Source organism: Apteryx rowi, unplaced genomic scaffold (assembly GCF_003343035.1).
Source record: "Apteryx rowi isolate R43461 unplaced genomic scaffold, aptRow1 scaffold_594, whole genome shotgun sequence".
Classification (NCBI taxonomy): domain Eukaryota; kingdom Metazoa; phylum Chordata; class Aves; order Apterygiformes; family Apterygidae; genus Apteryx; species Apteryx rowi.
In genome coordinates, this window is record NW_020450865.1 from 364,348 (window position 1) to 374,516 (window position 10,169).

Here is a 10,169-nt window from a genome sequence, read left to right on the forward strand (position 1 = left end):
TGTATGTGACGGAAGGATAAAGCTGAAGATGGGCACTGTTAGGCCAGCCTGAAAAGGCTGAGTGCAGGTTCCTTACTTGGGAGTTTATGAATCCTAATTGCTGTCATTTAATTGGTGTGTAGCCCTGAGCGAGGCATTTAACCATACGGCTTTCACATCTGCATTTACAAAACGAGAATAAGAACTTGCACTGCGAGTCCATGGCGTGACTCAGCAGGAACAATCCCCAGACGCAACCAGCAGAGGCTTTTATGGTCGCCTTACATTTATAGCTAGAAATCAAATGGATTTAGCCACAATTACAGAAGTAAAAGTCCCATTGGAACCCACTTGTGTTTTGCCTACAGTATTTGGGCTGATATTTCATATTATTTTTAGAGCAGCATGTCCAGAGTTGTGCACGGGGCGGGGGGGGAAGGTCCGTGCTGCTGGTAGTTTACATTTTAAATTACACATTTCTAATCCTGAAGGAAAACAAATAGCAAAGAATTTGTCTCTCTCTGACCAGACAGCATAATGTGGTACAAGAAAGCATGGAATAATACTCGATCCTAGAGGACCTATAACTAGGTGACATTTACAAGCATTCAGCTAATGAATTATGGGCTCTTGAAATAGAAGTCAAGTTTTCTAATGGAAGCAATATAATATTCCCTGCAGTAGAAGAGATTCCTTTCAAAGTGTTCATGCTGTGGAATCCTACGGCATTATGATAATAGCAAGAAGATTTATTATTCACAACAAAGAGGAGAAATACTTTTATATCAGAAGAGAAAATATTGTATCATATTCTCAGTGCTTCTGAAACATTAGGACACAAAATACAGTATCTACTTGACCGGTTGCAGATGGTTTCAGGAGGTTTATACATCAAGGGCAGCTGCCTCATGACAACAAGTTTTTATGAATGAGTTTGTTTCTTTAAAGATATATCTGAAATTCCACCAGGCTGACGTTAAGCAAAGGAAGAAATTGCTTTAACATTTTGGAAACTGCCTCGAAATCAGATGCTAGGTCTGAAAGTCACAAGACTGCAAATGTACCCAACAAGCAAAGTCTGTCAAAAACAATGTTTGTATTTGCTTCAGATTGTGGAAACAAGAGTCATTCACTGCTTCAGACCTTGTTATGAAAGTTGCCCACACAACAGCATAGACTTCCTTTAAAAACAGATAGCACAAAACCTTAAGCAACAAATGATCCTATTAAATTACCCCTTAGTTTATCTTGTGATTCAAAAACTTGGCAACCCAATGTCATCAGATCAATAAAATATTTTAAAGGGCATAAATAAGTCATGACTGCACCTGATTTTTTTTTGCCTGAATGCTCTTAGGACATTTGGTTAGACCTAATCTCAGCTCAGCTCAGCTCATCTAATGCTGGGGGCAGGAAGGACTGCACAGCCATACACTGGCACCACAACCAGCATGGCATGCACCATACTGACCACTGCTACGGTCAGTATGTTATGTGAGAACTAAGAACTCCTCAGCTTTCCCACAGGATAAATCTGCACAGTTGGTCTTGATGTAATCATAGGGAGTTATCTAGCAATGTTTTTTTTAGAGGGACTTGAATCTCTTTTCATTTGTATTAGTATAAATGGTAGCTCTGTTGCATTTACTTATCCACATGAGAAAAACTGATGAAGGAGGATAAGAAAGCCTTAAAAATGCATGGCCAGCCATAGATCTTCTTTGAAATGTGCACCCTAATAAGGTCAGCATCTATTCACTGTAGTTAAATCCATTTTCGCTTTGATAGAGTAAGGTAGATTTTTGCCATACAGATTTTTTCGGTTTTGGAACAGTGACATGGTGTTTTTAGACTAATATATGGCCCAGGCCTTCTGTAGTCTTACCCAGTTGTCAGTGCTTACAATATGTTAGATCCAAAAATCTCAGAGGATGCAGTTCCCTGCTCCCAGTCAAAAAATTGGCCTGCCATAGGAACTTTTATGGCTACAAATGAAGACCTGCCTATTGATTCCTTCTGCAGACCTCTTTCTTCGGTATTGCACAATATCTTTAACTGGGACATTCCCAAACCTCCAGTACATGTGTTTATGAAGCAGAATGGATAGCTACAGCCCTAGTAACTTCCCTGCACAGCTGTGACTGGAAGGACTTATGGGCTAAAAGCCCGACCAGTGAAGCAAGGTTTTATTTTTGTCTCTGCAGCTGACCTGGATGTCCAGTTCTGGGTATGTTGCAAGGGTGTGAAAGGGGTAGAATTTCTGAATCCTGATCTGCTTTATTATGGATGGTGAAAGCTTTTTCCTTAATCCTCAGCCTTGCTTTTGAAATTCACTCTTTTTTGACACCTGGACATCTTTGTACTGGGACGATGCCATGCATTTCAAGGTCTTTCCCCAGATGACTGAGCACTTTGGGAATTCCCTTCCCAGCCCCAACCAAGATGCTGAGAGATTCACTGGCATTGGTCAGTGGAGTTCCCCAGCATCATTCTCAAGAACTAGATCACTATATATGGGGCTTGGACAGAGCGAAAGTTTTGCCACTGGAAAAAGGGAGTGTGCAGGATGCCTGATTTGACATGTGATTGTAGTCAGAAGTATTTAATATGAAGAAGTGGCCTATCTTCTCTTTGCAGAGAATACTGGCTCAATCAGCCTGTTTGGAAAGAAGGAGAGAAAAGATGGAAATTACTATAAAAGGCCAAATTCACAAATAGCTTAAAAACACACTGTTAATGTAAATCGATTTCTTAGTAAGCTTCTAAATCTGAGCATTCATTGTAATATTGCTCTCCTGGCTACACCCTTTTCCTAGTAGAATTGTTCTCTTCAGTATCGTATTGACAGCACAGTGTCTTTCATTGCAATAGCAAACCTGCCACTGATTTATCTGCTCCTTCAGTTTTGTCATGGAGAGCCAAAGAGGTACCAACCATTCTTTGTAACAGCCACTGTAGCTGTCCTTGCATCTGCAGTACACCAAAACTTAATCCATAGCTGAGATTTTTAGATGTATGTAGAAAGTTGCTCTATATGAGAGAATAAACTCTGACAAAACAATTACATTTGACCTAGATAAGCCAATAAGGACATTTCTTTTTGTCTTATCTGTCAATTTTAGAGACTAAGAAACAGAAATCTTTCAAGTGCATAAAGTAAAAGGGTATGTTTCAAGCCTCAGCTCAATTCTTAATGCATCTTCTAGCATATCTTTTATCATCCTACCGTATCACACTCTAATATGTACAAATAACCTTTCCCATTTTGTATGTGACCAGCAAATGTACTGGCATTGCTGATAAAAGCTCTGAAACATAACTACAGATGGAGCAGTCAGCAAAAAACCCATGGTGTTAAAGTGACATGTCCAAGTTTAAAAACCTTGTGACTTTCTTTCATTGTTCTTGTTCTTGTATGAACCCACCTGTGTGACTGAAAGCACAGACAATTAGGAATGAATTTTCAGACTAAAGGCTAATATCTTTTTGTGAATGATATTTAGAGCTTGCAAAACCTTTTGAAAAAGTTTTTTGCAAGAACTACATTGATTTTGCAGTGGTAGAAAATTCACTCTGGTGTATCCATACCAGCGCAAGCTGCCCCAGGCTGTCCATAGCTCTGTATGAAATAAATATTACCTGAAATGGAATACAAACTGGAGTCTGTTCACTCTCTTGTCCTTTTGCTGAAAAAAGCCCAAAAGGCTGCTAGTTTAGTAGTAGTGAACAGGTCATATTTTTGTGATTTTTTGGTCTGCTAGAGGAAGCAAAGGTCTCTAAATTAATTGCATTTGCTTATTAACTAGCTACTGGATGACTAGCCTTGGTCAAATTTTGAATTGTTTACACAGCTCATCAGAAAAGGAAAAGCTCCTGGTCTTTGTCTGCAGGCTCAGGCCACTGTTGGCCTCAAATGACTCTGAACCAGTCTCTGTACAGAAAAGGGTAGTGTTCTACAAGTCCTCTGAGTAGCAGATACTCCTCCTTTGGCTTCAGGACAAGCTGTGTCTTGTGTCTGTGGAGTAATGATATATTGCTTTGCATATATATGTGTCAGAGCCCTCTCTTGAAAGAAAACAGCTCCTCCATAGGGCCTCACAGAGCTGGTAGAGCTGTTCCTGCCTTTAACTAGTGACCCTGTGTTTCTAAACAAGCAGTTTTGTGAATAAATTCCTTGACCGTTTTTAGAGAAGCATAAAGAGGTCTTACAGTTGCAATTTTTTTTTTATTAGAACTGTACTAACTATGGCAGAATGACCAGAAATAAAAGAGACACAATTCCATTCCCTACTCGCATGGTCTCTTACAGTCCCATCAAGCAAAAGCTAGCAAACAACAGGGAAGCAAACCCAAGTAAGTGATTCATAAAGTGATTCATTTTAAACAATGTTTTACATAGCCTGGTGCAACTTACCGGTATGTTTTTAAAGTAAAAAATGTCACACTGCCTTGAAGTTTGATTCTAATCACTGTTTGAAGACATTAAAGTTGAAATTTACTGTAAGCAAAAAACTTAAATGCACACATGTGCATGCATGCCATCAAGGGTCTTGATTTCTTTGCCAGGGTACTCTTTTGGTTTAGCATGTATGTGCACAGCCCAACCAGATGTTCCTGGATGATACATTGCTTCCTGATCAGGCTTAATTATAGGGAGCTATCATGCCTTCCTGTGAGTGACCTGTGATAGAAACTAAAACTAAAGTTTTTTGTCTCATATGGTTGATAGTTTACTGGAGAACCAACCAGCTCTAATTGAGTTCCACTTAGTCCCTGCTGCTCCTTCTCCTCATGATGCTGCCAAAGCCAGAAATAAACTACAAGGCTGCATTACAGGCAATAGTGTGTATATGATATTTTGACCCTTGCTTCCCCTTGCAGCCCTCCATGGCACTGTCCAGTTCTATCACCTGATACAGGGATCTGATCTACAGCTCCTTTTCCTCTCAGATTTTAACACTGAAGTGGCATGTATCACACTATCAACTCAGTTTTGAAGTGGAAACTGAAAAGCAATGACAGGAAAAGCACTGGTGGTTGACTGAATCTTCCTAAGTTTTCTGAATCAATTGTCTGAGTCAATGCTAGCTAGCCTCTCTTTTACTTTTACAATCCAATAGCTCTCAAGTAGCAGCTTTATTTATAAAGCTAGTGATATAGCTTGGAATCACGGTATTCACTAAAAACAGAAAGATCATACAGTATGGCAAGGCTATCTAGTAAGACTATTGCAAAATATATGCAACAAAATTATTTATAGATAAAAATTGCTGAAGTGCAGCTACATATAACTTGTTAGTGAAAAAGAGAATTAAATCCAATATAGGTGTTGTTATATCAATGGCATTTTTATTTGTGTTTGATATGGAACTCCATCTCTGCTAAAAGCAGATTTTGTGCTACTAAACCTAGGAGCTACAATGGTCCTCCTGAACTCAGCTAGGTCCCCTAGATGCTATCATGTAAAACTCAGCCATTCACACAGCTCTTTTTGCAAATGTAGAGGCTGAGGGCCCAGGTCTTCCCTCTTTCCATTGTCGCAAATCAGACACAACTCAGTCAGGTTCCCCATGATTACACCATTACACAACTTAGGTAACTTAAGGAAGAATTCAGTCCTCAAGCACTGTCTAGCCTAGCTGCCAACCATAATGGTATCACATCAGAAAATGCACCACCACAGGGTGGACAGGGAGTCTTCCCTTCAGCCCAGGGACAGATTCCTCCTCTCAGACAGACCATGGAGAATGAAACCTGCGTAAAACAACAGGAGAGACCCACAGAGTTGAGAAGGGCCTCCTCCCCACAAAGGCAACCCATGAGTTGAAGAGGCGATATTGTATCCTGGGCACTGCACATGCGTATCGCACAGGAGGAGGTCTGGGTATCTTTTATTTAGAAGAACAACATCGTCCCTTCCTCAGCTCCTTTAACAACCCTACCCTACTCCTCCTGCCTGCATGACAACTGGAAGTAAAAGAGAGAGTGCAGAGAATGTAGAACTCATGAAGAAATCATTTTTACTCAAATTCACACTCTGTCCTAGGTTGTTAGCTGCTTCCTCAGAGTTTCAGGTGCAGAATCCTTTTTCCAAGTTAAATTAACTGGTGTACATCATTTCTGTGCTGTCATTTTGCTTCAGAATTGGTCTCATAAATGATTTTGAAATGGGGAAGCATTACCAAGATAATTTATCATCAGTTACATTTTACAGGAAGAGGTACCTCTATAAACAATCTGTTGCTATCTCTCCAGCTAAAAAGAAACTTTTGTCAGTTGAAACCTTGGTTCTCGGGGGAGCACTGATGGCAGCTTTACTCATAACTGGAATCTTTGGAAAACTTTGTTTCAGTTAAGAAGAGCAAACCCTCATATGCCAGCACTGCTGACTATAATGTATTTTCACAACTCAGAAGTAGTATCATGATCTGCTGATTCCTCTCTAATGTCTTACAATCTTTGGTCTAAATTAGCACAAGAGATCATAGGGTACGATAGGCTGCCATCTCTAAATAACCTTTATTTTGCAGATGTTTGTTTTTTTCATTTTGATACAGTTGAAGACTTCAGAGAACTAAGGCTTCATGATTTTGTTTACTTTCAGAGCAGACTAATTAATTAAGAATAGGAAGTATAAATTCTGTAATTTATTACAGCTATGTTGTGATTTTTTTTTACCTATGAAAAACTACTCCTAATTGACAGCTGTCACTTTTGAATCTTGAACATAAACAGCGAGTGCTTTTGTACAAAGCCACTGCTGAATGACTCTCAGAAGTCCTGGAACAGAGACTCAAACCACTAGCAGGATTATCCTTCAAAGATTATAATGACAATGAACATATCCACTTAAGAGAAGTTTTCATTCTGTATTTTTTCTGCTTTCAGATTGACTGATCCTTTGATCCTTTCTATCTTGCTGCTTCATAGCTCTGTAACTGATAAAGGAAGTCCAGTCTGGCATGATTAAAACTACATTGACTTGAAGGTAATTATATCCCAGTGCCTGGGCCAGAACACCAGACATTCCAAACATTGTAACAAAATATACCTGGCACCCATCTACCATAGTTTTTAATGGTTTTAAGTAGGTAGGTGGGCAATCATGTTGAAATTGAGACACCTGACCTGAGAACCATGTTAGTGTACATTTTCCTACCAAAAAATCCTTCTCATAATTAAAGATGGAATATGACAAAACAACACTAAACCCAAAAATTCACAAGAGTTTCTCTGATTCTCTTATAATATCTGTATGTCAGATGTTCTAAACACTTAAATATTACTACTTTCCAAAAGCTTTACAGAAAAGAATCTGATTCTGCTACCACGTCAAGTTTCCAGGCTATTTACAATTTTTTAATGGTAGAAGAGGTGTCCTTTTAGATAAGAGAGGCTTTGCTTGGAAAGGGATAACCATAAAAGTTTTAAAATAAGTATCAAATCTCTTGGTGGGCCTAGGCTGAATATGTGAACCTGAAAGATGCAAACAACTTCTTTTGAGGTCTCTGCTGTTTGAAAACATTCTGCTCTCAGATCTGTGCAGTGTAAATTGCATATGCGGCTTTGTGGGCAGATCTCAGCTGTTTATTTTTACAATTGCTAAATAAGAACACTCACGCATTAATATATCTACTTGCAAATGCATTTCGGAAGTATTTGTAATTTTTTTCCCCCTATCTCCATGTACAAAGAATTTCCAGACACAAATGCCTGCCAGTGAAAAACAACTGTGATTGTCAGGATTCGAAACTAGAAAGAGCTTAAGTAATTCATGTTTATTAGAAAGTGTGTCAACAAACAAACTGCATCTTTTTCTAGCATCAGAAACAAATATATTTTATTTCATGTAGAGTTACTAGTTTACAAGAAATTGTCTGCACACCTCAGTAACTGTCTTGGCATTTGATACAGGCTTTACTTCAGACTAGGAGAAAGAACTGAATTACACTGCCTCAAGAATCAATTTACATTTCAGTCTTCTGTTGACTTCAGTGACAGTGTCATGTACAGAACAATACTGGAGCAGATACAGATATTCATTTTCCATTTATGAGTAACCAGAATGAAGTTTCATTCATTTTGGACTTAAGCCAATAGAAAATAGCCTCTACAGTTGTTCATCCACCAAATCCTCAAGGGCCTTCTGGCCTGTAGGGCAGTAGTACTATGCCAAATTGCATGGTTCCAACTTGCCAGATTACCCTAAATAGCAGTTGATGAGAGAATGATGATGATTTTCAGGTGGAGTAGAAGGAGATTGCTCAGGGACTATAAGCAGGCCTATTCACTAATGTCACAGAAGCAGCAGATTCTTCTCTGAAAGACTGAATGATCAGATGAGATCAACTGAGGTATGAGAAAAGAAGTCCAAGCCACAGAAGTTCATTCTTCTCACTAAAAAGAAGCAATTTAAATAAGAAGCTCCACTTCCATCATAGGAGCTCAGTCCCAGCACCCAGGCAGTTAGAGAAAAAAGCTGTACAACACCCTATGTAATTAATACTGTTGATGCAGGTTGAACTCAGTCAGCCACAGAGTATACCTCACCATGGTAAGAATAAGCAACACAGTGAACTTCACTTGTCCCATGAAAGACAGTACCAATAAGCAGTTGTGAAAACCAGTGACTGTCTACATGGATTCTGCCCAGCAATTTGTATAATTGCCTGCTGAGCAGATTAAATAATTTTGCTTGGCTTCTGTGAGTCATGAAGCAAATCCCTAATGTCTTCTGGAATTCCCTTAGCTAGATCATTATGTCCTGATCCTATAATCAAACCTGTGAAGGAAAAAAGGGGCCTGTTCTCAAGATCAAGGCTGTAATATAAGGATGGGGCAAACCTGAGAATGCTTATTATCGGAAGAGCTGATGCCTAGTATTAAGGTCATTTTATGCTTTCTCATACATCCCTAGCATGAAGATGGTGGCTTATGTTACATCTTTCTTTCATGTTAGAGTAAGAAAAGGTAAGAATCTGCTAAATCTTCTAATATTCTAGATGTGTAGCAGTCCAAACTTGGAACAGTCACATTTCTTTTTCTTACTCTCCACTGAACTTGGGTTAAATCCCAAGAGATGTAGGGCACCTGCCAACAGTTGGCTTGCTCTTAAACACAGCCTCTCTTAAACAGAAGTCTACGCAGATGGCAGAGAAATAAGGTCTTCAGAAATGGGGTGTAGAAAAACAAGTTTTTTAACAAGAAGTTTAAAGCTAGATAATACTACTGCTTGTGAATTAACAACCTAATCTTCCCAATTTGTATTTTTTGTGGCAATGAAGTATGTTTATATTAGTATGTTCCTTTTGAACCAGGTGTAAGGTCAAAATAAAACTGCTTTTCTCTCAGAACCACATGACACACTATATCACCTCAAAGCATGACATGCTTATCAAGAATAAATAATATTCTAAGGACCCTTATTGCAGCCATAACCTTCAAAATAATTTCTACCTGGCTAACGCCCCCTGTACATCTGGACTCTAATCCAAAGAGCCCAACCTGCACAGGCAGGCTCAGCACCCTGCACCTCTGGGAGCACGTCCAGGTTTCCAGCAGAAAAAAACATTTCGCACCACAGTGCACTAAAAGCCCGCAGGATCACCATAAGCCAAACATTCACTGTGAAAGGCATTACACAGGCACCACTAGTAACATTAAAAGGCATTTTTGAGTTGGTTGGCAGGAAATGTTTTGCTGAGGCAACTGCTTTAGCAAGGCCCAGTCCTGGAGCACAACACAGCCTCCACCAAAGCCAAGCAGGATTTGTTTAGATACAAAACAACAGCTGTGCTTGCTGCACCCTGTACCCAGGCCGTGACCTGTATGCTGTTACCCTCAGCGGCTGGCCACTCTGGCTCAGAAAACTCTGAAAAACGGTAACTCTGCTTCCACAGGGCGCTCCTTCCCGGGCAGGGCCCAGTTTCCACCCTTTCCACGCAGCTACCCCGGGCTGTACAGCAGCCGCCCCAGATCCCTGCCTGTCCCAGCCTCCCAGCCCGGCCCAACGGCCGCCGCGGACACGCGCAGATGGGAGCAGACACTAACCCTCCGGCGCGCACCGCCTCCCACGCACAAAGCGACCCGCCCCCCCCCCACCGCGCATGCGCCCGAGCGGCCGGGAAGGGCCGAGCAGGCGACATACGGGCACTGCGCCGCGCCGCGCCCGCGGAGCGTCGCCGCGGCGT